The sequence below is a fragment of the Microcebus murinus genome, chromosome 25 (assembly GCF_040939455.1).
Source record: "Microcebus murinus isolate Inina chromosome 25, M.murinus_Inina_mat1.0, whole genome shotgun sequence".
NCBI classification, from domain to species: Eukaryota; Metazoa; Chordata; class Mammalia; order Primates; family Cheirogaleidae; genus Microcebus; species Microcebus murinus.
Window position 1 is genome coordinate 27,911,956 of NC_134128.1, and position 27,409 is coordinate 27,939,364.

Below are 27,409 nucleotides of genomic sequence, written 5' to 3' on the forward strand. Positions count from 1 at the left end.
CAAGGTGGAGACCTTCCAGCCCCCCTCCTCTCCTCACCTCGCCTCCTTCACCTACCCGCCCCCACCCCCAGCGCGCGGCCGCTGACTGCGCACGCGCGCTCACCCTTTGACCCCAGCCAGGGGCCGCCCTCCCACACAACCCCTCTCAGCTGCGCCCCCGCCCTGTGGGTGGGCTGCCGCCTATTCCCCAGGGCCAGGGCTGGGACACAGCGCATGGGGGAGGGGAGCGAGTGTAGGGGCGTCTCTCGGGATGTGTCCCATGGCTGGGGTGGGGCGGGGCGGGGTGGTTTGGGGGGCGCTGAAGAAATCAGTCCCCTCCATCTCCTACCTCTGGAAAACCCCCAAGCCCTTGGAGAACTGCCGGCACCGCTCCCGTGGGGGCCGGGACCCTGCTCTGTGTCCTCCTGTGGCCCAGTCCAAGGGGCCTGGGCCTGGCCCGGGGCTGGATTGGACCCCAACCACCCTCGGGTGTGGACTTGCTAAAAGCCGGCGATTAGATATTGGATTCGAGCTTCCTTGAGGTCATTTCACTAATGAAGGCACTGAAAAGAGTTTCCTAATCCATCTGTGAGGGTGGCAACTGAAAGAGAATTTTAAAGCTGACAGAATAGGCGAGGAAAGGCATAGGAGATTTCCACACCCAGTAAGGAAGACTTTCCCGAAATGGAAGAAAGAAACGAGCAAACAGAGACACCGGTAGCCCGCCCGGATCAGAGTCTGCTCCTTAGAGAAAGCACCCTGACCAGGTTCACCCGTGGGTGGGTGGCGAGCCAGTGGCATTCAGAAGCGCGAGGCCCGCAGTCCGTGCAGAAGACACCTGCACTCGGGTGTGTGTGGCGGCAGGATTCCCAAGCAGCTCCAAATGGTAATCCAAAGAGAAGCCAGGGAGTTCCCAAGGCCCCAGGTGTCCTCAGCCCACGACTGGCTGCTGTGGGAATGCGAAGCCCGGCTCCTTGTCTCAGAGGGGGACAACCAGGAGGTGGAACGTACACCCCGGGGTTCCCAGGAGGATCAGGCTGAAGCTGGTATTTGGCCTGAAAATGTCCCCTCGCATGGGCACCCCCTTCCGCTTCCGGCTCCTCTACTCCCGGAGCCCCTCCATCCAGGGGCCAGACTTTAAGAAGTCACCCGCAGGAGAATCCTGGTCCCAAAGGAGCCTTCTGGGGGACCCGTGCTGAGAGAGGTTGTGGGCATGGCCCGCTGGGGTTCTGCCCGGCCCAGGGCTGGGAGATGCCACCTCCCAGCTCCGGGTCCCTGCAGGAAGCGTTGGCAAGCACAGGGCCAGTCCCCCAAAGGCCCAGGTGCAGGGAGCCCAGGCCAAGCAGCCTGTGGAAGAAGCCACATGCCGTGCCACCCCGGGAACACGACTGCAGGTCGCGGCCCCTCCCGCCTCCTCCCCGACATGGCGCAGGGCTCAGAGACACCTGAGACGCTGCTACCAAAGTCCAAAGGGCATCGGTTGCTCCTCCAAAGCACCCGAGCAGACCGCGTTGTCCAGCCAGCCCCTGGGCCTCCCTGGGGTGCCCAGCACAAAAGTGCAGACAACCACCGGACTCGCAATATCAGTTTGAGGATGTTTCTGCCACTCTAAGGACCCGCAGGCCAGCTGGGCCTTCAGGCAGGACAGAGAGCCCCGGAATCCGACGTGGAGAGCTGCGTGGACGTCCCCATCAGGAGGCGGTCCCCACCTCCGAGGCTCTCCCCTTGCGGGGAGCGGCAGCCCCAGGGCCTCAGGGAAGACACCAGGCTGGGCCCCCCGCGGCACAGCGGGGCACGTCCCCGTCCCCGGCAGGGGACTTAGCGATGCCTGCGCCAGACTGCTGCGGCCGCCCTGCTGCCGGGTTCCTGGAGGGCTTCCTGGAAGCAGCGTCCACACCAAGCCCCTGGAAGGCCCAGGCGACGGAGGAGCCGGTCAGGCAGGGGCCGAGGACGGTGACGGGCGGGGAGGAGCGTGTCAGGCAGGGGCCGAGGACGGTGACAGGCCGGGCGGGAAGGAGCCGGTCAGGCAGGGGCCCAGGACAGTGACGGGCCTGGCCGGGGAGGAGCGGAGCGAGTCAGGCAGTGGCCCAGGTGGTGGGCCGGGCGGGGACGAGCCTGTCAGGCAGGGGCAGAGGACGGTGACGGTGACGGTGACGGTGACGGGCCGGGGCGGGAAGGGGCCGGTCAGGCAGGGGCAGGGGCCGAGGACAGTGACGGGCCTGGCGGGGGAGGAGCGCGTCAGGCAGGGGCAGAGGAGACGGGCTGGGTAAGGGGTAGGGTGACAGTTAGGGCACAATTCACAATCGCAAAGATGTGGAAGCGACCCGAGTGCCCATCCATCCAGGAGTGCATTAATAACATGCGGCGCGTGGACACCACGGAGTGCCATTCGGCTGTGAGGAGCAGCGGTGAGAGCGCGCCTCTCGTGTTCTCCTGGCCAGAGCTGGAACCCGTTCCAGTAGGCCAGGTATCCCAAGAACGGACACACGAGCACCACGTGCGCGCGCTCACCGGCAAATTGGTACGAACGGATGGACACCTAAGTGGACAGCGAGGAATCACCTTCATCGGGTGGGTGTCGGGCGGGCGTGGGGAGGGGGTGGGCATACACATGCATTAGGGAGGGGGTGGGTGCGCACCGACTGGGGGATGGGCGCACTTGAAGCTCTGACCCGAGGGGGGAGGCGGGAAAGAGCAATGCACCCGACCTGAACATTGGTACCCCCACAATACGCTGGGAGAAAATGAGAAATAAATAAGGAGACAGGGGGGAGGGGGGCACGGGCAACACATGTCACCTCAATACTTGTACTCCCATCATCTGCTTGAAAAGAGAGAGAAAAGAAAATGCAATCATAGAGATAAGAGACACTTTCTAAGAAAATGAATCCGAAAAGAAAAGTAAAAGGAGGCCTGTCGAGCAGGTCTGGGTGTGACTCCGGATCCCCTAACCTCCAGTGCCACCACCAGAGATTCCTGCGTGTAGCCCATAGAACCCCAAAAGCAACGGGACGAGTTCTGGTCACATACTCGCTCAAAGTGACATCCTGGAATCCTTCCGGAACTCCCTCCCCTCTCAGACTCTCGAGGTTTCCTCCAGCGTGTCGGTTCCCACAGACCAGACCTTTGGTCTGAGACCTGACAGTCCAGATGGCACGCATGCTGCCCCGTGGCGGCGGTGTCCCGGCTTGGGACAAGAGGAGGCCCCACGGTGCGGGCTGGGGCGGCAGGCACCGCGGCGGGCGCTGAGGGTGGGGGTGATCCGCCGGACGGCCGCCCCGCCGCCGCGCTCCCAGCAAGGGGACAGAGCAACAGGCAAAAAAAAAAAAAAAAGCCTAGGGCACCCGGGATTCCCAGGCGGTCTCCCATCCAAGTACTAACCAGGCCCGACGCTGCTTAGCTTCTGAGAGCAGACGAGATGGGGCGCGTTCGGGGTGGTGTGGCCGTAGACCGCGGAGGGCGCCCCTGCCCCGCTCAAGAGGCCAGCCTCACCGCGCTTCCCCGCGATAGCGCTGACCCGCGCCGGGCCTGTGGAGTTCGCCGGCCCGGTCGGGCGGACTCCGGAGGACTGAGGTGAGGGACGTGGCGGGGCGGGGTGGGATGGGGGGCTGTCTACACACACACACACACACACACAGACACGATGCGCCTCCACGGCTGGACCCGCCAAGGTGGAGACCTTCCAGCCCCCCTCCTCTCCTCACCTCGCCTCCTTCACCTACCCGCCCCCACCCCCAGCGCGCGGCCGCTGACTGCGCACGCGTGCTCACCCTTTGACCCCAGCCAGGGGCCGCCCTCCCGCACAACCCCTGTCAGCTGCGCCCCCGCCCTGTGGGTGGGCTGCCGCCTATTCCCCAGGGCCAGGGCTGGGGCACAGCGCATGGGGGAGGGGAGCGAGTGTAGGGGCGTCTCTCGGGATGTGTCCCATGGCTGGGGTGGGGCGGGGCGGGGTGGTTTGGGGGGCGCTGAAGAAATCAGTCCCCTCCATCTCCTACCTCTGGAAAACCCCCAAGCCCTTGGAGAACTGCCGGCACCGCTCCCGTGGGGGCCGGGACCCTGCTCTGTGTCCTCCTGTGGCCCAGTCCAAGGGGCCTGGGCCTGGCCCGGGGCTGGATTGGACCCCAACCACCCTCGGGTGTGGACTTGCTAAAAGCCGGCGATTAGATATTGGATTCGAGCTTCCTTGAGGTCATTTCACTAATGAAGGCACCGAAAAGAGTTTCCTAATCCATCTGTGAGGGTGGCAACTGAAAGAGAATTTTAAAGCTGACAGAATAGGCGAGGAAAGGCATAGGAGATTTCCACACCCAGTAAGGAAGACTTTCCCGAAATGGAAGAAAGAAACGAGCAAACAGAGACACCGGTAGCCCGCCCGGATCAGAGTCTGCTCCTTAGAGAAAGCACCCTGACCAGGTTCACCCGTGGGTGGGTGGCGAGCCAGTGGCATTCAGAAGCGCGAGGCCCCCAGTCCGTGCAGAAGACACCTGCACTCGGGTGTGTGTGGCGGCAGGATTCCCAAGCAGCTCCAAATGGTAATCCAAAGAGAAGCCAGGGAGTTCCCAAGGCCCCAGGTGTCCTCAGCCCACGACTGGCTGCTGGGGGAATGCGAAGCCCGGCTCCTTGTCTCAGAGCGGGACAACCAGGAGGTGGGACGTACACCCCGGGGTTCCCAGGAGGATCAGGCTGAAGCTGGTACTTGGCCTGAAAATGTCCCCTCGCATGGGCACCCCCTTCCGCTTCCGGCTCCTCTACTCCCGGTGCCCCTCCATCCAGGGGCCAGACTTTAAGAAGTCACCCGCAGGAGAATCCTGGTCCCAAAGGAGCCTTCTGGGGGACCCGTGCTGAGAGAGGGTGTGGGCATGGCCCGCTGGGGCTCTGCCCGGCCCAGGGCTGGGAGATGCCACCTCCCAGCTCCGGGTCCCTGCAGGAAGCGTTGGCAAGCACAGGGCCAGTCCCCCAAAGGCCCAGGTGCAGGGAGCCCAGGCCAAGCAGCCTGTGGAAGAAGCCACATGCCGTGCCACCCCGGGAACACGACTGCAGGTCGCGGCCCCTCCCGCCTCCTCCCCGACATGGCGCAGGGCTCAGAGACACCTGAGACGCTGCTACCAAAGTCCAAAGGGCATCGGTTGCTCCTCCAAAGCACCCGAGCAGACCGCGTTGTCCAGCCAGCCCCTGGGCCTCCCTGGGGTGCCCAGCACAAAAGTGCAGACAACCACCGGACTCGCAATATCAGTTTGAGGATGTTTCTGCCACTCTAAGGACCCGCAGGCCAGCTGGGCCTTCAGGCAGGACAGAGAGCCCCGGAATCCGACGTGGAGAGCTGCGTGGACGTCCCCATCAGGAGGCGGTCCCCACCTCCGAGGCTCTCCCCTTGCGGGGAGCGGCAGCCCCAGGGCCTCAGGGAAGACACCAGGCTGGGCCCCCCGCGGCACAGCGGGGCACGTCCCCGTCCCCGGCAGGGGACTTAGCGATGCCTGCGCCAGACTGCTGCGGCCGCCCTGCTGCCGGGTTCCTGGAGGGCTTCCTGGAAGCAGCGTCCACACCAAGCCCCTGGAAGGCCCAGGCGACGGAGGAGCCGGTCAGGCAGGGGCCGAGGACGGTGACGGGCGGGGAGGAGCGTGTCAGGCAGGGGCAGAGGACGGTGACAGGCCGGGCGGGAAGGAGCCGGTCAGGCAGGGGCCCAGGACAGTGACGGGCCTGGCCGGGGAGGAGCGGAGCGAGTCAGGCAGTGGCCCAGGTGGTGGGCCGGGCGGGGACGAGCCTGTCAGGCAGGGGCAGAGGACGGTGACGGTGACGGTGACGGTGACGGGCCGGGGCGGGAAGGGGCCGGTCAGGCAGGGGCAGGGGCCGAGGACAGTGACGGGCCTGGCGGGGGAGGAGCGCGTCAGGCAGGGGCAGAGGAGACGGGCTGGGTAAGGGGTAGGGTGACAGTTAGGGCACAATTCACAATCGCAAAGATGTGGAAGCGACCCGAGTGCCCATCCATCCAGGAGTGCATTAATAACATGCGGCGCATGGACACCACGGAGTGCCATTCGGCTATGAGGAGCAGCGGTGAGAGGGCGCCTCTCGTGTTCTCCTGGCCAGAGCTGGAACCCGTTCCAGTAGGCCAGGTATCCCAAGAACGGACACACGAGCACCACGTGCGCGCGCTCACCGGCAAATTGGTACGAACGGATGGACACCTAAGTGGACAGCGAGGAATCACCTTCATCGGGTGGGTGTCGGGCGGGCGTGGGGAGGGGGTGGGCATACACATGCATTAGGGAGGGGGTGGGTGCGCACCGACTGGGGGATGGGCGCACTTGAAGCTCTGACCCGAGGGGGGAGGCGGGGAAAGAGCAATGCACCCGACCTGAACATTGGTACCCCCACAATACGCTGGGAGAAAATGAGAAATAAATAAGGAGACAGGGGGGAGGGGGGCACGGGCAACACATGTCACCTCAATACTTGTACTCCCATCATCTGCTTGAAAAGAGAGAGAAAAGAAAATGCAATCATAGAGATAAGAGACACTTTCTAAGAAAATGAATCCGAAAAGAAAAGTAAAAGGAGGCCTGTCGAGCAGGTCTGGGTGTGACTCCGGATCCCCCAACCTCCAGTGCCACCACCAGAGATTCCTGCGTGTAGCCCATAGAACCCCAAAAGCAACGGGACGAGTTCTGGTCACATACTCGCTCAAAGTGACATCCTGGAATCCTTCCGGAACTCCCTCCCCTCTCAGACTCTCGAGGTTTCCTCCAGCGTGTCGGTTCCCACAGACCAGACCTTTGGTCTGAGACCTGACAGTCCAGATGGCACGCATGCTGCCCCGTGGCGGCGGTGTCCCCGCTTGGGACAAGAGGAGGCCCCACGGTGCGGGCTGGGGCGGCAGGCACCGCGGCGGGCGCTGAGGGTGGGGGTGATCCGCCGGACGGCCGCCCCGCCGCCGCGCTCCCAGCAAGGGGACAGAGCAACAGGCAAAAAAAAAAAAAAAAAGCCTAGGGCACCCGGGATTCCCAGGCGGTCTCCTATCCAAGTACTAACCAGGCCCGACGCTGCTTAGCTTCTGAGAGCAGACGAGATGGGGCGCGTTCGGGGTGGTGTGGCCGTAGACCGCGGAGGGCGCCCCTGCCCCGCTCAAGAGGCCAGCCTCACCGCGCTTCCCCGCGATAGCGCTGACCCGCGCCGGGCCTGTGGAGTTCGCCGGCCCGGTCGGGCGGACTCCGGAGGACTGAGGTGAGGGACGTGGCGGGGCGGGGTGGGATGGGGGGCTGTCTACACACACACACACACACACACAGACACGATGCGCCTCCACGGCTGGACCCGCCAAGGTGGAGACCTTCCAGCCCCCCTCCTCTCCTCACCTCGCCTCCTTCACCTACCCGCCCCCACCCCCAGCGCGCGGCCGCTGACTGCGCACGCGCGCTCACCCTTTGACCCCAGCCAGGGGCCGCCCTCCCGCACAACCCCTGTCAGCTGCGCCCCCGCCCTGTGGGTGGGCTGCCGCCTATTCCCCAGGGCCAGGGCTGGGGCACAGCGCATGGGGGAGGGGAGCGAGTGTAGGGGCGTCTCTGGGGATGTGTCCCATGGCTGGGGTGGGGCGGGGCGGGGTGGTTTGGGGGGCGCTGAAGAAATCAGTCCCCTCCATCTCCTACCTCTGGAAAACCCCCAAGCCCTTGGAGAACTGCCGGCACCGCTCCCGTGGGGGCCGGGACCCTGCTCTGTGTCCTCCTGTGGCCCAGTCCAAGGGGCCTGGGCCTGGCCCGGGGCTGGATTGGACCCCAACCACCCTCGGGTGTGGACTTGCTAAAAGCCGGCGATTAGATATTGGATTCGAGCTTCCTTGAGGTCATTTCACTAATGAAGGCACCGAAAAGAGTTTCCTAATCCATCTGTGAGGGTGGCAACTGAAAGAGAATTTTAAAGCTGACAGAATAGGCGAGGAAAGGCATAGGAGATTTCCACACCCAGTAAGGAAGACTTTCCCGAAATGGAAGAAAGAAACGAGCAAACAGAGACACCGGTAGCCCGCCCGGATCAGAGTCTGCTCCTTAGAGAAAGCACCCTGACCAGGTTCACCCGTGGGTGGGTGGCGAGCCAGTGGCATTCAGAAGCGCGAGGCCCCCAGTCCGTGCAGAAGACACCTGCACTCGGGTGTGTGTGGCGGCAGGATTCCCAAGCAGCTCCAAATGGTAATCCAAAGAGAAGCCAGGGAGTTCCCAAGGCCCCAGGTGTCCTCAGCCCACGACTGGCTGCTGGGGGAATGCGAAGCCCGGCTCCTTGTCTCAGAGCGGGACAACCAGGAGGTGGGACGTACACCCCGGGGTTCCCAGGAGGATCAGGCTGAAGCTGGTACTTGGCCTGAAAATGTCCCCTCGCATGGGCACCCCCTTCCGCTTCCGGCTCCTCTACTCCCGGTGCCCCTCCATCCAGGGGCCAGACTTTAAGAAGTCACCCGCAGGAGAATCCTGGTCCCAAAGGAGCCTTCTGGGGGACCCGTGCTGAGAGAGGGTGTGGGCATGGCCCGCTGGGGCTCTGCCCGGCCCAGGGCTGGGAGATGCCACCTCCCAGCTCCGGGTCCCTGCAGGAAGCGTTGGCAAGCACAGGGCCAGTCCCCCAAAGGCCCAGGTGCAGGGAGCCCAGGCCAAGCAGCCTGTGGAAGAAGCCACATGCCGTGCCACCCCGGGAACACGACTGCAGGTCGCGGCCCCTCCCGCCTCCTCCCCGACATGGCGCAGGGCTCAGAGACACCTGAGACGCTGCTACCAAAGTCCAAAGGGCATCGGTTGCTCCTCCAAAGCACCCGAGCAGACCGCGTTGTCCAGCCAGCCCCTGGGCCTCCCTGGGGTGCCCAGCACAAAAGTGCAGACAACCACCGGACTCGCAATATCAGTTTGAGGATGTTTCTGCCACTCTAAGGACCCGCAGGCCAGCTGGGCCTTCAGGCAGGACAGAGAGCCCCGGAATCCGACGTGGAGAGCTGCGTGGACGTCCCCATCAGGAGGCGGTCCCCACCTCCGAGGCTCTCCCCTTGCGGGGAGCGGCAGCCCCAGGGCCTCAGGGAAGACACCAGGCTGGGCCCCCCGCGGCACAGCGGGGCACGTCCCCGTCCCCGGCAGGGGACTTAGCGATGCCTGCGCCAGACTGCTGCGGCCGCCCTGCTGCCGGGTTCCTGGAGGGCTTCCTGGAAGCAGCGTCCACACCAAGCCCCTGGAAGGCCCAGGCGACGGAGGAGCCGGTCAGGCAGGGGCCGAGGACGGTGACGGGCGGGGAGGAGCGTGTCAGGCAGGGGCAGAGGACGGTGACAGGCCGGGCGGGAAGGAGCCGGTCAGGCAGGGGCCCAGGACAGTGACGGGCCTGGCCGGGGAGGAGCGGAGCGAGTCAGGCAGTGGCCCAGGTGGTGGGCCGGGCGGGGACGAGCCTGTCAGGCAGGGGCAGAGGACGGTGACGGTGACGGTGACGGTGACGGGCCGGGGCGGGAAGGGGCCGGTCAGGCAGGGGCAGGGGCCGAGGACAGTGACGGGCCTGGCGGGGGAGGAGCGCGTCAGGCAGGGGCAGAGGAGACGGGCTGGGTAAGGGGTAGGGTGACAGTTAGGGCACAATTCACAATCGCAAAGATGTGGAAGCGACCCGAGTGCCCATCCATCCAGGAGTGCATTAATAACATGCGGCGCGTGGACACCACGGAGTGCCATTCGGCTGTGAGGAGCAGCGGTGAGAGCGCGCCTCTCGTGTTCTCCTGGCCAGAGCTGGAACCCGTTCCAGTAGGCCAGGTATCCCAAGAACGGACACACGAGCACCACGTGCGCGCGCTCACCGGCAAATTGGTACGAACGGATGGACACCTAAGTGGACAGCGAGGAATCACCTTCATCGGGTGGGTGTCGGGCGGGCGTGGGGAGGGGGTGGGCATACACATGCATTAGGGAGGGGGTGGGTGCGCACCGACTGGGGGATGGGCGCACTTGAAGCTCTGACCCGAGGGGGGAGGCGGGGAAAGAGCAATGCACCCGACCTGAACATTGGTACCCCCACAATACGCTGGGAGAAAATGAGAAATAAATAAGGAGACAGGGGGGAGGGGGGCACGGGCAACACATGTCACCTCAATACTTGTACTCCCATCATCTGCTTGAAAAGAGAGAGAAAAGAAAATGCAATCATAGAGATAAGAGACACTTTCTAAGAAAATGAATCCGAAAAGAAAAGTAAAAGGAGGCCTGTCGAGCAGGTCTGGGTGTGACTCCGGATCCCCCAACCTCCAGTGCCACCACCAGAGATTCCTGCGTGTAGCCCATAGAACCCCAAAAGCAACGGGACGAGTTCTGGTCACATACTCGCTCAAAGTGACATCCTGGAATCCTTCCGGAACTCCCTCCCCTCTCAGACTCTCGAGGTTTCCTCCAGCGTGTCGGTTCCCACAGACCAGACCTTTGGTCTGAGACCTGACAGTCCAGATGGCACGCATGCTGCCCCGTGGCGGCGGTGTCCCCGCTTGGGACAAGAGGAGGCCCCACGGTGCGGGCTGGGGCGGCAGGCACCGCGGCGGGCGCTGAGGGTGGGGGTGATCCGCCGGACGGCCGCCCCGCCGCCGCGCTCCCAGCAAGGGGACAGAGCAACAGGCAAAAAAAAAAAAAAAAAGCCTAGGGCACCCGGGATTCCCAGGCGGTCTCCCATCCAAGTACTAACCAGGCCCGACGCTGCTTAGCTTCTGAGAGCAGACGAGATGGGGCGCGTTCGGGGTGGTGTGGCCGTAGACCGCGGAGGGCGCCCCTGCCCCGCTCAAGAGGCCAGCCTCACCGCGCTTCCCCGCGATAGCGCTGACCCGCGCCGGGCCTGTGGAGTTCGCCGGCCCGGTCGGGCGGACTCCGGAGGACTGAGGTGAGGGACGTGGCGGGGCGGGGTGGGATGGGGGGCTGTCTACACACACACACACACACACACAGACACGATGCGCCTCCACGGCTGGACCCGCCAAGGTGGAGACCTTCCAGCCCCCCTCCTCTCCTCACCTCGCCTCCTTCACCTACCCGCCCCCACCCCCAGCGCGCGGCCGCTGACTGCGCACGCGCGCTCACCCTTTGACCCCAGCCAGGGGCCGCCCTCCCGCACAACCCCTGTCAGCTGCGCCCCCGCCCTGTGGGTGGGCTGCCGCCTATTCCCCAGGGCCAGGGCTGGGGCACAGCGCATGGGGGAGGGGAGCGAGTGTAGGGGCGTCTCTCGGGATGTGTCCCATGGCTGGGGTGGGGCGGGGCGGGGTGGTTTGGGGGGCGCTGAAGAAATCAGTCCCCTCCATCTCCTACCTCTGGAAAACCCCCAAGCCCTTGGAGAACTGCCGGCACCGCTCCCGTGGGGGCCGGGACCCTGCTCTGTGTCCTCCTGTGGCCCAGTCCAAGGGGCCTGGGCCTGGCCCGGGGCTGGATTGGACCCCAACCACCCTCGGGTGTGGACTTGCTAAAAGCCGGCGATTAGATATTGGATTCGAGCTTCCTTGAGGTCATTTCACTAATGAAGGCACCGAAAAGAGTTTCCTAATCCATCTGTGAGGGTGGCAACTGAAAGAGAATTTTAAAGCTGACAGAATAGGCGAGGAAAGGCATAGGAGATTTCCACACCCAGTAAGGAAGACTTTCCCGAAATGGAAGAAAGAAACGAGCAAACAGAGACACCGGTAGCCCGCCCGGATCAGAGTCTGCTCCTTAGAGAAAGCACCCTGACCAGGTTCACCCGTGGGTGGGTGGCGAGCCAGTGGCATTCAGAAGCGCGAGGCCCCCAGTCCGTGCAGAAGACACCTGCACTCGGGTGTGTGTGGCGGCAGGATTCCCAAGCAGCTCCAAATGGTAATCCAAAGAGAAGCCAGGGAGTTCCCAAGGCCCCAGGTGTCCTCAGCCCACGACTGGCTGCTGGGGGAATGCGAAGCCCGGCTCCTTGTCTCAGAGCGGGACAACCAGGAGGTGGGACGTACACCCCGGGGTTCCCAGGAGGATCAGGCTGAAGCTGGTACTTGGCCTGAAAATGTCCCCTCGCATGGGCACCCCCTTCCGCTTCCGGCTCCTCTACTCCCGGTGCCCCTCCATCCAGGGGCCAGACTTTAAGAAGTCACCCGCAGGAGAATCCTGGTCCCAAAGGAGCCTTCTGGGGGACCCGTGCTGAGAGAGGGTGTGGGCATGGCCCGCTGGGGCTCTGCCCGGCCCAGGGCTGGGAGATGCCACCTCCCAGCTCCGGGTCCCTGCAGGAAGCGTTGGCAAGCACAGGGCCAGTCCCCCAAAGGCCCAGGTGCAGGGAGCCCAGGCCAAGCAGCCTGTGGAAGAAGCCACATGCCGTGCCACCCCGGGAACACGACTGCAGGTCGCGGACCCTCCCGCCTCCTCCCCGACATGGCGCAGGGCTCAGAGACACCTGAGACGCTGCTACCAAAGTCCAAAGGGCATCGGTTGCTCCTCCAAAGCACCCGAGCAGACCGCGTTGTCCAGCCAGCCCCTGGGCCTCCCTGGGGTGCCCAGCACAAAAGTGCAGACAACCACCGGACTCGCAATATCAGTTTGAGGATGTTTCTGCCACTCTAAGGACCCGCAGGCCAGCTGGGCCTTCAGGCAGGACAGAGAGCCCCGGAATCCGACGTGGAGAGCTGCGTGGACGTCCCCATCAGGAGGCGGTCCCCACCTCCGAGGCTCTCCCCTTGCGGGGAGCGGCAGCCCCAGGGCCTCAGGGAAGACACCAGGCTGGGCCCCCCGCGGCACAGCGGGGCACGTCCCCGTCCCCGGCAGGGGACTTAGCGATGCCTGCGCCAGACTGCTGCGGCCGCCCTGCTGCCGGGTTCCTGGAGGGCTTCCTGGAAGCAGCGTCCACACCAAGCCCCTGGAAGGCCCAGGCGACGGAGGAGCCGGTCAGGCAGGGGCCGAGGACGGTGACGGGCGGGGAGGAGCGTGTCAGGCAGGGGCAGAGGACGGTGACAGGCCGGGCGGGAAGGAGCCGGTCAGGCAGGGGCCCAGGACAGTGACGGGCCTGGCCGGGGAGGAGCGGAGCGAGTCAGGCAGTGGCCCAGGTGGTGGGCCGGGCGGGGACGAGCCTGTCAGGCAGGGGCAGAGGACGGTGACGGTGACGGTGACGGGCCGGGGCGGGAAGGGGCCGGTCAGGCAGGGGCAGGGGCCGAGGACAGTGACGGGCCTGGCGGGGGAGGAGCGCGTCAGGCAGGGGCAGAGGAGACGGGCTGGGTAAGGGGTAGGGTGACAGTTAGGGCACAATTCACAATCGCAAAGATGTGGAAGCGACCCGAGTGCCCATCCATCCAGGAGTGCATTAATAACATGCGGCGCGTGGACACCACGGAGTGCCATTCGGCTGTGAGGAGCAGCGGTGAGAGCGCGCCTCTCGTGTTCTCCTGGCCAGAGCTGGAACCCGTTCCAGTAGGCCAGGTATCCCAAGAACGGACACACGAGCACCACGTGCGCGCGCTCACCGGCAAATTGGTACGAACGGATGGACACCTAAGTGGACAGCGAGGAATCACCTTCATCGGGTGGGTGTCGGGCGGGCGTGGGGAGGGGGTGGGCATACACATGCATTAGGGAGGGGGTGGGTGCGCACCGACTGGGGGATGGGCGCACTTGAAGCTCTGACCCGAGGGGGGAGGCGGGGAAAGAGCAATGCACCCGACCTGAACATTGGTACCCCCACAATACGCTGGGAGAAAATGAGAAATAAATAAGGAGACAGGGGGGAGGGGGGCACGGGCAACACATGTCACCTCAATACTTGTACTCCCATCATCTGCTTGAAAAGAGAGAGAAAAGAAAATGCAATCATAGAGATAAGAGACACTTTCTAAGAAAATGAATCCGAAAAGAAAAGTAAAAGGAGGCCTGTCGAGCAGGTCTGGGTGTGACTCCGGATCCCCCAACCTCCAGTGCCACCACCAGAGATTCCTGCGTGTAGCCCATAGAACCCCAAAAGCAACGGGACGAGTTCTGGTCACATACTCGCTCAAAGTGACATCCTGGAATCCTTCCGGAACTCCCTCCCCTCTCAGACTCTCGAGGTTTCCTCCAGCGTGTCGGTTCCCACAGACCAGACCTTTGGTCTGAGACCTGACAGTCCAGATGGCACGCATGCTGCCCCGTGGCGGCGGTGTCCCCGCTTGGGACAAGAGGAGGCCCCACGGTGCGGGCTGGGGCGGCAGGCACCGCGGCGGGCGCTGAGGGTGGGGGTGATCCGCCGGACGGCCGCCCCGCCGCTGCGCTCCCAGCAAGGGGACAGAGCAACAGGCAAAAAAAAAAAAAAAAAGCCTAGGGCACCCGGGATTCCCAGGCGGTCTCCTATCCAAGTACTAACCAGGCCCGACGCTGCTTAGCTTCTGAGAGCAGACGAGATGGGGCGCGTTCGGGGTGGTGTGGCCGTAGACCGCGGAGGGCGCCCCTGCCCCGCTCAAGAGGCCAGCCTCACCGCGCTTCCCCGCGATAGCGCTGACCCGCGCCGGGCCTGTGGAGTTCGCCGGCCCGGTCGGGCGGACTCCGGAGGACTGAGGTGAGGGACGTGGCGGGGCGGGGTGGGATGGGGGGCTGTCTACACACACACACACACACACACAGACACGATGCGCCTCCACGGCTGGACCCGCCAAGGTGGAGACCTTCCAGCCCCCCTCCTCTCCTCACCTCGCCTCCTTCACCTACCCGCCCCCACCCCCAGCGCGCGGCCGCTGACTGCGCACGCGCGCTCACCCTTTGACCCCAGCCAGGGGCCGCCCTCCCGCACAACCCCTGTCAGCTGCGCCCCCGCCCTGTGGGTGGGCTGCCGCCTATTCCCCAGGGCCAGGGCTGGGGCACAGCGCATGGGGGAGGGGAGCGAGTGTAGGGGCGTCTCTCGGGATGTGTCCCATGGCTGGGGTGGGGCGGGGCGGGGTGGTTTGGGGGGCGCTGAAGAAATCAGTCCCCTCCATCTCCTACCTCTGGAAAACCCCCAAGCCCTTGGAGAACTGCCGGCACCGCTCCCGTGGGGGCCGGGACCCTGCTCTGTGTCCTCCTGTGGCCCAGTCCAAGGGGCCTGGGCCTGGCCCGGGGCTGGATTGGACCCCAACCACCCTCGGGTGTGGACTTGCTAAAAGCCGGCGATTAGATATTGGATTCGAGCTTCCTTGAGGTCATTTCACTAATGAAGGCACCGAAAAGAGTTTCCTAATCCATCTGTGAGGGTGGCAACTGAAAGAGAATTTTAAAGCTGACAGAATAGGCGAGGAAAGGCATAGGAGATTTCCACACCCAGTAAGGAAGACTTTCCCGAAATGGAAGAAAGAAACGAGCAAACAGAGACACCGGTAGCCCGCCCGGATCAGAGTCTGCTCCTTAGAGAAAGCACCCTGACCAGGTTCACCCGTGGGTGGGTGGCGAGCCAGTGGCATTCAGAAGCGCGAGGCCCCCAGTCCGTGCAGAAGACACCTGCACTCGGGTGTGTGTGGCGGCAGGATTCCCAAGCAGCTCCAAATGGTAATCCAAAGAGAAGCCAGGGAGTTCCCAAGGCCCCAGGTGTCCTCAGCCCACGACTGGCTGCTGGGGGAATGCGAAGCCCGGCTCCTTGTCTCAGAGCGGGACAACCAGGAGGTGGGACGTACACCCCGGGGTTCCCAGGAGGATCAGGCTGAAGCTGGTACTTGGCCTGAAAATGTCCCCTCGCATGGGCACCCCCTTCCGCTTCCGGCTCCTCTACTCCCGGTGCCCCTCCATCCAGGGGCCAGACTTTAAGAAGTCACCCGCAGGAGAATCCTGGTCCCAAAGGAGCCTTCTGGGGGACCCGTGCTGAGAGAGGGTGTGGGCATGGCCCGCTGGGGCTCTGCCCGGCCCAGGGCTGGGAGATGCCACCTCCCAGCTCCGGGTCCCTGCAGGAAGCGTTGGCAAGCACAGGGCCAGTCCCCCAAAGGCCCAGGTGCAGGGAGCCCAGGCCAAGCAGCCTGTGGAAGAAGCCACATGCCGTGCCACCCCGGGAACACGACTGCAGGTCGCGGACCCTCCCGCCTCCTCCCCGACATGGCGCAGGGCTCAGAGACACCTGAGACGCTGCTACCAAAGTCCAAAGGGCATCGGTTGCTCCTCCAAAGCACCCGAGCAGACCGCGTTGTCCAGCCAGCCCCTGGGCCTCCCTGGGGTGCCCAGCACAAAAGTGCAGACAACCACCGGACTCGCAATATCAGTTTGAGGATGTTTCTGCCACTCTAAGGACCCGCAGGCCAGCTGGGCCTTCAGGCAGGACAGAGAGCCCCGGAATCCGACGTGGAGAGCTGCGTGGACGTCCCCATCAGGAGGCGGTCCCCACCTCCGAGGCTCTCCCCTTGCGGGGAGCGGCAGCCCCAGGGCCTCAGGGAAGACACCAGGCTGGGCCCCCCGCGGCACAGCGGGGCACGTCCCCGTCCCCGGCAGGGGACTTAGCGATGCCTGCGCCAGACTGCTGCGGCCGCCCTGCTGCCGGGTTCCTGGAGGGCTTCCTGGAAGCAGCGTCCACACCAAGCCCCTGGAAGGCCCAGGCGACGGAGGAGCCGGTCAGGCAGGGGCCGAGGACGGTGACGGGCGGGGAGGAGCGTGTCAGGCAGGGGCAGAGGACGGTGACAGGCCGGGCGGGAAGGAGCCGGTCAGGCAGGGGCCCAGGACAGTGACGGGCCTGGCCGGGGAGGAGCGGAGCGAGTCAGGCAGTGGCCCAGGTGGTGGGCCGGGCGGGGACGAGCCTGTCAGGCAGGGGCAGAGGACGGTGACGGTGACGGTGACGGGCCGGGGCGGGAAGGGGCCGGTCAGGCAGGGGCAGGGGCCGAGGACAGTGACGGGCCTGGCGGGGGAGGAGCGCGTCAGGCAGGGGCAGAGGAGACGGGCTGGGTAAGGGGTAGGGTGACAGTTAGGGCACAATTCACAATCGCAAAGATGTGGAAGCGACCCGAGTGCCCATCCATCCAGGAGTGCATTAATAACATGCGGCGCGTGGACACCACGGAGTGCCATTCGGCTGTGAGGAGCAGCGGTGAGAGCGCGCCTCTCGTGTTCTCCTGGCCAGAGCTGGAACCCGTTCCAGTAGGCCAGGTATCCCAAGAACGGACACACGAGCACCACGTGCGCGCGCTCACCGGCAAATTGGTACGAACGGATGGACACCTAAGTGGACAGCGAGGAATCACCTTCATCGGGTGGGTGTCGGGCGGGCGTGGGGAGGGGGTGGGCATACACATGCATTAGGGAGGGGGTGGGTGCGCACCGACTGGGGGATGGGCGCACTTGAAGCTCTGACCCGAGGGGGGAGGCGGGGAAAGAGCAATGCACCCGACCTGAACATTGGTACCCCCACAATACGCTGGGAGAAAATGAGAAATAAATAAGGAGACAGGGGGGAGGGGGGCACGGGCAACACATGTCACCTCAATACTTGTACTCCCATCATCTGCTTGAAAAGAGAGAGAAAAGAAAATGCAATCATAGAGATAAGAGACACTTTCTAAGAAAATGAATCCGAAAAGAAAAGTAAAAGGAGGCCTGTCGAGCAGGTCTGGGTGTGACTCCGGATCCCCCAACCTCCAGTGCCACCACCAGAGATTCCTGCGTGTAGCCCATAGAACCCCAAAAGCAACGGGACGAGTTCTGGTCACATACTCGCTCAAAGTGACATCCTGGAATCCTTCCGGAACTCCCTCCCCTCTCAGACTCTCGAGGTTTCCTCCAGCGTGTCGGTTCCCACAGACCAGACCTTTGGTCTGAGACCTGACAGTCCAGATGGCACGCATGCTGCCCCGTGGCGGCGGTGTCCCCGCTTGGGACAAGAGGAGGCCCCACGGTGCGGGCTGGGGCGGCAGGCACCGCGGCGGGCGCTGAGGGTGGGGGTGATCCGCCGGACGGCCGCCCCGCCGCCGCGCTCCCAGCAAGGGGACAGAGCAACAGGCAAAAAAAAAAAAAAAAAAGCCTAGGGCACCCGGGATTCCCAGGCGGTCTCCTATCCAAGTACTAACCAGGCCCGACGCTGCTTAGCTTCTGAGAGCAGACGAGATGGGGCGCGTTCGGGGTGGTGTGGCCGTAGACCGCGGAGGGCGCCCCTGCCCCGCTCAAGAGGCCAGCCTCACCGCGCTTCCCCGCGATAGCGCTGACCCGCGCCGGGCCTGTGGAGTTCGCCGGCCCGGTCGGGCGGACTCCGGAGGACTGAGGTGAGGGACGTGGCGGGGCGGGGTGGGATGGGGGGCTGTCTACACACACACACACACACACACAGACACGATGCGCCTCCACGGCTGGACCCGCCAAGGTGGAGACCTTCCAGCCCCCCTCCTCTCCTCACCTCGCCTCCTTCACCTACCCGCCCCCACCCCCAGCGCGCGGCCGCTGACTGCGCACGCGCGCTCACCCTTTGACCCCAGCCAGGGGCCGCCCTCCCGCACAACCCCTGTCAGCTGCGCCCCCGCCCTGTGGGTGGGCTGCCGCCTATTCCCCAGGGCCAGGGCTGGGGCACAGCGCATGGGGGAGGGGAGCGAGTGTAGGGGCGTCTCTCGGGATGTGTCCCATGGCTGGGGTGGGGCGGGGCGGGGTGGTTTGGGGGGCGCTGAAGAAATCAGTCCCCTCCATCTCCTACCTCTGGAAAACCCCCAAGCCCTTGGAGAACTGCCGGCACCGCTCCCGTGGGGGCCGGGACCCTGCTCTGTGTCCTCCTGTGGCCCAGTCCAAGGGGCCTGGGCCTGGCCCGGGGCTGGATTGGACCCCAACCACCCTCGGGTGTGGACTTGCTAAAAGCCGGCGATTAGATATTGGATTCGAGCTTCCTTGAGGTCATTTCACTAATGAAGGCACCGAAAAGAGTTTCCTAATCCATCTGTGAGGGTGGCAACTGAAAGAGAATTTTAAAGCTGACAGAATAGGCGAGGAAAGGCATAGGAGATTTCCACACCCAGTAAGGAAGACTTTCCCGAAATGGAAGAAAGAAACGAGCAAACAGAGACACCGGTAGCCCGCCCGGATCAGAGTCTGCTCCTTAGAGAAAGCACCCTGACCAGGTTCACCCGTGGGTGGGTGGCGAGCCAGTGGCATTCAGAAGCGCGAGGCCCCCAGTCCGTGCAGAAGACACCTGCACTCGGGTGTGTGTGGCGGCAGGATTCCCAAGCAGCTCCAAATGGTAATCCAAAGAGAAGCCAGGGAGTTCCCAAGGCCCCAGGTGTCCTCAGCCCACGACTGGCTGCTGGGGGAATGCGAAGCCCGGCTCCTTGTCTCAGAGCGGGACAACCAGGAGGTGGGACGTACACCCCGGGGTTCCCAGGAGGATCAGGCTGAAGCTGGTACTTGGCCTGAAAATGTCCCCTCGCATGGGCACCCCCTTCCGCTTCCGGCTCCTCTACTCCCGGTGCCCCTCCATCCAGGGGCCAGACTTTAAGAAGTCACCCGCAGGAGAATCCTGGTCCCAAAGGAGCCTTCTGGGGGACCCGTGCTGAGAGAGGGTGTGGGCATGGCCCGCTGGGGCTCTGCCCGGCCCAGGGCTGGGAGATGCCACCTCCCAGCTCCGGGTCCCTGCAGGAAGCGTTGGCAAGCACAGGGCCAGTCCCCCAAAGGCCCAGGTGCAGGGAGCCCAGGCCAAGCAGCCTGTGGAAGAAGCCACATGCCGTGCCACCCCGGGAACACGACTGCAGGTCGCGGACCCTCCCGCCTCCTCCCCGACATGGCGCAGGGCTCAGAGACACCTGAGACGCTGCTACCAAAGTCCAAAGGGCATCGGTTGCTCCTCCAAAGCACCCGAGCAGACCGCGTTGTCCAGCCAGCCCCTGGGCCTCCCTGGGGTGCCCAGCACAAAAGTGCAGACAACCACCGGACTCGCAATATCAGTTTGAGGATGTTTCTGCCACTCTAAGGACCCGCAGGCCAGCTGGGCCTTCAGGCAGGACAGAGAGCCCCGGAATCCGACGTGGAGAGCTGCGTGGACGTCCCCATCAGGAGGCGGTCCCCACCTCCGAGGCTCTCCCCTTGCGGGGAGCGGCAGCCCCAGGGCCTCAGGGAAGACACCAGGCTGGGCCCCCCGCGGCACAGCGGGGCACGTCCCCGTCCCCGGCAGGGGACTTAGCGATGCCTGCGCCAGACTGCTGCGGCCGCCCTGCTGCCGGGTTCCTGGAGGGCTTCCTGGAAGCAGCGTCCACACCAAGCCCCTGGAAGGCCCAGGCGACGGAGGAGCCGGTCAGGCAGGGGCCGAGGACGGTGACGGGCGGGGAGGAGCGTGTCAGGCAGGGGCAGAGGACGGTGACAGGCCGGGCGGGAAGGAGCCGGTCAGGCAGGGGCCCAGGACAGTGACGGGCCTGGCCGGGGAGGAGCGGAGCGAGTCAGGCAGTGGCCCAGGTGGTGGGCCGGGCGGGGACGAGCCTGTCAGGCAGGGGCAGAGGACGGTGACGGTGACGGTGACGGGCCGGGGCGGGAAGGGGCCGGTCAGGCAGGGGCAGGGGCCGAGGACAGTGACGGGCCTGGCGGGGGAGGAGCGCGTCAGGCAGGGGCAGAGGAGACGGGCTGGGTAAGGGGTAGGGTGACAGTTAGGGCACAATTCACAATCGCAAAGATGTGGAAGCGACCCGAGTGCCCATCCATCCAGGAGTGCATTAATAACATGCGGCGCGTGGACACCACGGAGTGCCATTCGGCTGTGAGGAGCAGCGGTGAGAGCGCGCCTCTCGTGTTCTCCTGGCCAGAGCTGGAACCCGTTCCAGTAGGCCAGGTATCCCAAGAACGGACACACGAGCACCACGTGCGCGCGCTCACCGGCAAATTGGTACGAACGGATGGACACCTAAGTGGACAGCGAGGAATCACCTTCATCGGGTGGGTGTCGGGCGGGCGTGGGGAGGGGGTGGGCATACACATGCATTAGGGAGGGGGTGGGTGCGCACCGACTGGGGGATGGGCGCACTTGAAGCTCTGACCCGAGGGGGGAGGCGGGGAAAGAGCAATGCACCCGACCTGAACATTGGTACCCCCACAATACGCTGGGAGAAAATGAGAAATAAATAAGGAGACAGGGGGGAGGGGGGCACGGGCAACACATGTCACCTCAATACTTGTACTCCCATCATCTGCTTGAAAAGAGAGAGAAAAGAAAATGCAATCATAGAGATAAGAGACACTTTCTAAGAAAATGAATCCGAAAAGAAAAGTAAAAGGAGGCCTGTCGAGCAGGTCTGGGTGTGACTCCGGATCCCCCAACCTCCAGTGCCACCACCAGAGATTCCTGCGTGTAGCCCATAGAACCCCAAAAGCAACGGGACGAGTTCTGGTCACATACTCGCTCAAAGTGACATCCTGGAATCCTTCCGGAACTCCCTCCCCTCTCAGACTCTCGAGGTTTCCTCCAGCGTGTCGGTTCCCACAGACCAGACCTTTGGTCTGAGACCTGACAGTCCAGATGGCACGCATGCTGCCCCGTGGCGGCGGTGTCCCCGCTTGGGACAAGAGGAGGCCCCACGGTGCGGGCTGGGGCGGCAGGCACCGCGGCGGGCGCTGAGGGTGGGGGTGATCCGCCGGACGGCCGCCCCGCCGCCGCGCTCCCAGCAAGGGGACAGAGCAACAGGCAAAAAAAAAAAAAAAAAAGCCTAGGGCACCCGGGATTCCCAGGCGGTCTCCTATCCAAGTACTAACCAGGCCCGACGCTGCTTAGCTTCTGAGAGCAGACGAGATGGGGCGCGTTCGGGGTGGTGTGGCCGTAGACCGCGGAGGGCGCCCCTGCCCCGCTCAAGAGGCCAGCCTCACCGCGCTTCCCCGCGATAGCGCTGACCCGCGCCGGGCCTGTGGAGTTCGCCGGCCCGGTCGGGCGGACTCCGGAGGACTGAGGTGAGGGACGTGGCGGGGCGGGGTGGGATGGGGGGCTGTCTACACACACACACACACACACACAGACACGATGCGCCTCCACGGCTGGACCCGCCAAGGTGGAGACCTTCCAGCCCCCCTCCTCTCCTCACCTCGCCTCCTTCACCTACCCGCCCCCACCCCCAGCGCGCGGCCGCTGACTGCGCACGCGCGCTCACCCTTTGACCCCAGCCAGGGGCCGCCCTCCCGCACAACCCCTGTCAGCTGCGCCCCCGCCCTGTGGGTGGGCTGCCGCCTATTCCCCAGGGCCAGGGCTGGGGCACAGCGCATGGGGGAGGGGAGCGAGTGTAGGGGCGTCTCTCGGGATGTGTCCCATGGCTGGGGTGGGGCGGGGCGGGGTGGTTTGGGGGGCGCTGAAGAAATCAGTCCCCTCCATCTCCTACCTCTGGAAAACCCCCAAGCCCTTGGAGAACTGCCGGCACTGCTCCCGTGGGGGCCGGGACCCTGCTCTGTGTCCTCCTGTGGCCCAGTCCAAGGGGCCTGGGCCTGGCCCGGGGCTGGATTGGACCCCAACCACCCTCGGGTGTGGACTTGCTAAAAGCCGGCGATTAGATATTGGATTCGAGCTTCCTTGAGGTCATTTCACTAATGAAGGCACCGAAAAGAGTTTCCTAATCCATCTGTGAGGGTGGCAACTGAAAGAGAATTTTAAAGCTGACAGAATAGGCGAGGAAAGGCATAGGAGATTTCCACACCCAGTAAGGAAGACTTTCCCGAAATGGAAGAAAGAAACGAGCAAACAGAGACACCGGTAGCCCGCCCGGATCAGAGTCTGCTCCTTAGAGAAAGCACCCTGACCAGGTTCACCCGTGGGTGGGTGGCGAGCCAGTGGCATTCAGAAGCGCGAGGCCCCCAGTCCGTGCAGAAGACACCTGCACTCGGGTGTGTGTGGCGGCAGGATTCCCAAGCAGCTCCAAATGGTAATCCAAAGAGAAGCCAGGGAGTTCCCAAGGCCCCAGGTGTCCTCAGCCCACGACTGGCTGCTGGGGGAATGCGAAGCCCGGCTCCTTGTCTCAGAGCGGGACAACCAGGAGGTGGGACGTACACCCCGGGGTTCCCAGGAGGATCAGGCTGAAGCTGGTACTTGGCCTGAAAATGTCCCCTCGCATGGGCACCCCCTTCCGCTTCCGGCTCCTCTACTCCCGGTGCCCCTCCATCCAGGGGCCAGACTTTAAGAAGTCACCCGCAGGAGAATCCTGGTCCCAAAGGAGCCTTCTGGGGGACCCGTGCTGAGAGAGGGTGTGGGCATGGCCCGCTGGGGCTCTGCCCGGCCCAGGGCTGGGAGATGCCACCTCCCAGCTCCGGGTCCCTGCAGGAAGCGTTGGCAAGCACAGGGCCAGTCCCCCAAAGGCCCAGGTGCAGGGAGCCCAGGCCAAGCAGCCTGTGGAAGAAGCCACATGCCGTGCCACCCCGGGAACACGACTGCAGGTCGCGGACCCTCCCGCCTCCTCCCCGACATGGCGCAGGGCTCAGAGACACCTGAGACGCTGCTACCAAAGTCCAAAGGGCATCGGTTGCTCCTCCAAAGCACCCGAGCAGACCGCGTTGTCCAGCCAGCCCCTGGGCCTCCCTGGGGTGCCCAGCACAAAAGTGCAGACAACCACCGGACTCGCAATATCAGTTTGAGGATGTTTCTGCCACTCTAAGGACCCGCAGGCCAGCTGGGCCTTCAGGCAGGACAGAGAGCCCCGGAATCCGACGTGGAGAGCTGCGTGGACGTCCCCATCAGGAGGCGGTCCCCACCTCCGAGGCTCTCCCCTTGCGGGGAGCGGCAGCCCCAGGGCCTCAGGGAAGACACCAGGCTGGGCCCCCCGCGGCACAGCGGGGCACGTCCCCGTCCCCGGCAGGGGACTTAGCGATGCCTGCGCCAGACTGCTGCGGCCGCCCTGCTGCCGGGTTCCTGGAGGGCTTCCTGGAAGCAGCGTCCACACCAAGCCCCTGGAAGGCCCAGGCGACGGAGGAGCCGGTCAGGCAGGGGCCGAGGACGGTGACGGGCGGGGAGGAGCGTGTCAGGCAGGGGCAGAGGACGGTGACAGGCCGGGCGGGAAGGAGCCGGTCAGGCAGGGGCCCAGGACAGTGACGGGCCTGGCCGGGGAGGAGCGGAGCGAGTCAGGCAGTGGCCCAGGTGGTGGGCCGGGCGGGGACGAGCCTGTCAGGCAGGGGCAGAGGACGGTGACGGTGACGGTGACGGGCCGGGGCGGGAAGGGGCCGGTCAGGCAGGGGCAGGGGCCGAGGACAGTGACGGGCCTGGCGGGGGAGGAGCGCGTCAGGCAGGGGCAGAGGAGACGGGCTGGGTAAGGGGTAGGGTGACAGTTAGGGCACAATTCACAATCGCAAAGATGTGGAAGCGACCCGAGTGCCCATCCATCCAGGAGTGCATTAATAACATGCGGCGCGTGGACACCACGGAGTGCCATTCGGCTGTGAGGAGCAGCGGTGAGAGCGCGCCTCTCGTGTTCTCCTGGCCAGAGCTGGAACCCGTTCCAGTAGGCCAGGTATCCCAAGAACGGACACACGAGCACCACGTGCGCGCGCTCACCGGCAAATTGGTACGAACGGATGGACACCTAAGTGGACAGCGAGGAATCACCTTCATCGGGTGGGTGTCGGGCGGGCGTGGGGAGGGGGTGGGCATACACATGCATTAGGGAGGGGGTGGGTGCGCACCGACTGGGGGATGGGCGCACTTGAAGCTCTGACCCGAGGGGGGAGGCGGGGAAAGAGCAATGCACCCGACCTGAACATTGGTACCCCCACAATACGCTGGGAGAAAATGAGAAATAAATAAGGAGACAGGGGGGAGGGGGGCACGGGCAACACATGTCACCTCAATACTTGTACTCCCATCATCTGCTTGAAAAGAGAGAGAAAAGAAAATGCAATCATAGAGATAAGAGACACTTTCTAAGAAAATGAATCCGAAAAGAAAAGTAAAAGGAGGCCTGTCGAGCAGGTCTGGGTGTGACTCCGGATCCCCCAACCTCCAGTGCCACCACCAGAGATTCCTGCGTGTAGCCCATAGAACCCCAAAAGCAACGGGACGAGTTCTGGTCACATACTCGCTCAAAGTGACATCCTGGAATCCTTCCGGAACTCCCTCCCCTCTCAGACTCTCGAGGTTTCCTCCAGCGTGTCGGTTCCCACAGACCAGACCTTTGGTCTGAGACCTGACAGTCCAGATGGCACGCATGCTGCCCCGTGGCGGCGGTGTCCCCGCTTGGGACAAGAGGAGGCCCCACGGTGCGGGCTGGGGCGGCAGGCACCGCGGCGGGCGCTGAGGGTGGGGGTGATCCGCCGGACGGCCGCCCCGCCGCTGCGCTCCCAGCAAGGGGACAGAGCAACAGGCAAAAAAAAAAAAAAAAAGCCTAGGGCACCCGGGATTCCCAGGCGGTCTCCCATCCAAGTACTAACCAGGCCCGACGCTGCTTAGCTTCTGAGAGCAGACGAGATGGGGCGCGTTCGGGGTGGTGTGGCCGTAGACCGCGGAGGGCGCCCCTGCCCCGCTCAAGAGGCCAGCCTCACCGCGCTTCCCCGCGATAGCGCTGACCCGCGCCGGGCCTGTGGAGTTCGCCGGCCCGGTCGGGCGGACTCCGGAGGACTGAGGTGAGGGACGTGGCGGGGCGGGGTGGGATGGGGGGCTGTCTACACACACACACACACACACACAGACACGATGCGCCTCCACGGCTGGACCCGCCAAGGTGGAGACCTTCCAGCCCCCCTCCTCTCCTCACCTCGCCTCCTTCACCTACCCGCCCCCACCCCCAGCGCGCGGCCGCTGACTGCGCACGCGCGCTCACCCTTTGACCCCAGCCAGGGGCCGCCCTCCCGCACAACCCCTGTCAGCTGCGCCCCCGCCCTGTGGGTGGGCTGCCGCCTATTCCCCAGGGCCAGGGCTGGGGCACAGCGCATGGGGGAGGGGAGCGAGTGTAGGGGCGTCTCTCGGGATGTGTCCCATGGCTGGGGTGGGGCGGGGCGGGGTGGTTTGGGGGGCGCTGAAGAAATCAGTCCCCTCCATCTCCTACCTCTGGAAAACCCCCAAGCCCTTGGAGAACTGCCGGCACCGCTCCCGTGGGGGCCGGGACCCTGCTCTGTGTCCTCCTGTGGCCCAGTCCAAGGGGCCTGGGCCTGGCCCGGGGCTGGATTGGACCCCAACCACCCTCGGGTGTGGACTTGCTAAAAGCCGGCGATTAGATATTGGATTCGAGCTTCCTTGAGGTCATTTCACTAATGAAGGCACCGAAAAGAGTTTCCTAATCCATCTGTGAGGGTGGCAACTGAAAGAGAATTTTAAAGCTGACAGAATAGGCGAGGAAAGGCATAGGAGATTTCCACACCCAGTAAGGAAGACTTTCCCGAAATGGAAGAAAGAAACGAGCAAACAGAGACACCGGTAGCCCGCCCGGATCAGAGTCTGCTCCTTAGAGAAAGCACCCTGACCAGGTTCACCCGTGGGTGGGTGGCGAGCCAGTGGCATTCAGAAGCGCGAGGCCCCCAGTCCGTGCAGAAGACACCTGCACTCGGGTGTGTGTGGCGGCAGGATTCCCAAGCAGCTCCAAATGGTAATCCAAAGAGAAGCCAGGGAGTTCCCAAGGCCCCAGGTGTCCTCAGCCCACGACTGGCTGCTGGGGGAATGCGAAGCCCGGCTCCTTGTCTCAGAGCGGGACAACCAGGAGGTGGGACGTACACCCCGGGGTTCCCAGGAGGATCAGGCTGAAGCTGGTACTTGGCCTGAAAATGTCCCCTCGCATGGGCACCCCCTTCCGCTTCCGGCTCCTCTACTCCCGGTGCCCCTCCATCCAGGGGCCAGACTTTAAGAAGTCACCCGCAGGAGAATCCTGGTCCCAAAGGAGCCTTCTGGGGGACCCGTGCTGAGAGAGGGTGTGGGCATGGCCCGCTGGGGCTCTGCCCGGCCCAGGGCTGGGAGATGCCACCTCCCAGCTCCGGGTCCCTGCAGGAAGCGTTGGCAAGCACAGGGCCAGTCCCCCAAAGGCCCAGGTGCAGGGAGCCCAGGCCAAGCAGCCTGTGGAAGAAGCCACATGCCGTGCCACCCCGGGAACACGACTGCAGGTCGCGGACCCTCCCGCCTCCTCCCCGACATGGCGCAGGGCTCAGAGACACCTGAGACGCTGCTACCAAAGTCCAAAGGGCATCGGTTGCTCCTCCAAAGCACCCGAGCAGACCGCGTTGTCCAGCCAGCCCCTGGGCCTCCCTGGGGTGCCCAGCACAAAAGTGCAGACAACCACCGGACTCGCAATATCAGTTTGAGGATGTTTCTGCCACTCTAAGGACCCGCAGGCCAGCTGGGCCTTCAGGCAGGACAGAGAGCCCCGGAATCCGACGTGGAGAGCTGCGTGGACGTCCCCATCAGGAGGCGGTCCCCACCTCCGAGGCTCTCCCCTTGCGGGGAGCGGCAGCCCCAGGGCCTCAGGGAAGACACCAGGCTGGGCCCCCCGCGGCACAGCGGGGCACGTCCCCGTCCCCGGCAGGGGACTTAGCGATGCCTGCGCCAGACTGCTGCGGCCGCCCTGCTGCCGGGTTCCTGGAGGGCTTCCTGGAAGCAGCGTCCACACCAAGCCCCTGGAAGGCCCAGG

At 64.5% G+C, this 27,409-nt stretch overlaps 7 pseudogenes; all 7 read right to left on the bottom strand.

Moving 5' to 3' along the window:
- Positions 1–3,311: 3,311 nt before the first annotated feature.
- Positions 3,312–3,430, bottom strand: LOC142864555 (uncharacterized; annotated as a pseudogene).
- Positions 3,431–6,959: 3,529 nt separating this feature from the next.
- On the bottom strand, positions 6,960–7,078 carry LOC142864638 (uncharacterized; annotated as a pseudogene).
- Positions 7,079–10,607: 3,529 nt separating this feature from the next.
- Positions 10,608–10,726, bottom strand: LOC142864556 (uncharacterized; annotated as a pseudogene).
- Positions 10,727–14,249: 3,523 nt separating this feature from the next.
- LOC142864639 (uncharacterized) lies at positions 14,250–14,368 on the bottom strand (annotated as a pseudogene).
- A 3,524-nt stretch (positions 14,369–17,892) lies between these two features.
- LOC142864640 (uncharacterized) lies at positions 17,893–18,011 on the bottom strand (annotated as a pseudogene).
- A 3,524-nt stretch (positions 18,012–21,535) lies between these two features.
- LOC142864641 (uncharacterized) lies at positions 21,536–21,654 on the bottom strand (annotated as a pseudogene).
- A 3,523-nt stretch (positions 21,655–25,177) lies between these two features.
- LOC142864557 (uncharacterized) lies at positions 25,178–25,296 on the bottom strand (annotated as a pseudogene).
- Between the last annotated feature and the right edge of the window lie 2,113 nt (positions 25,297–27,409).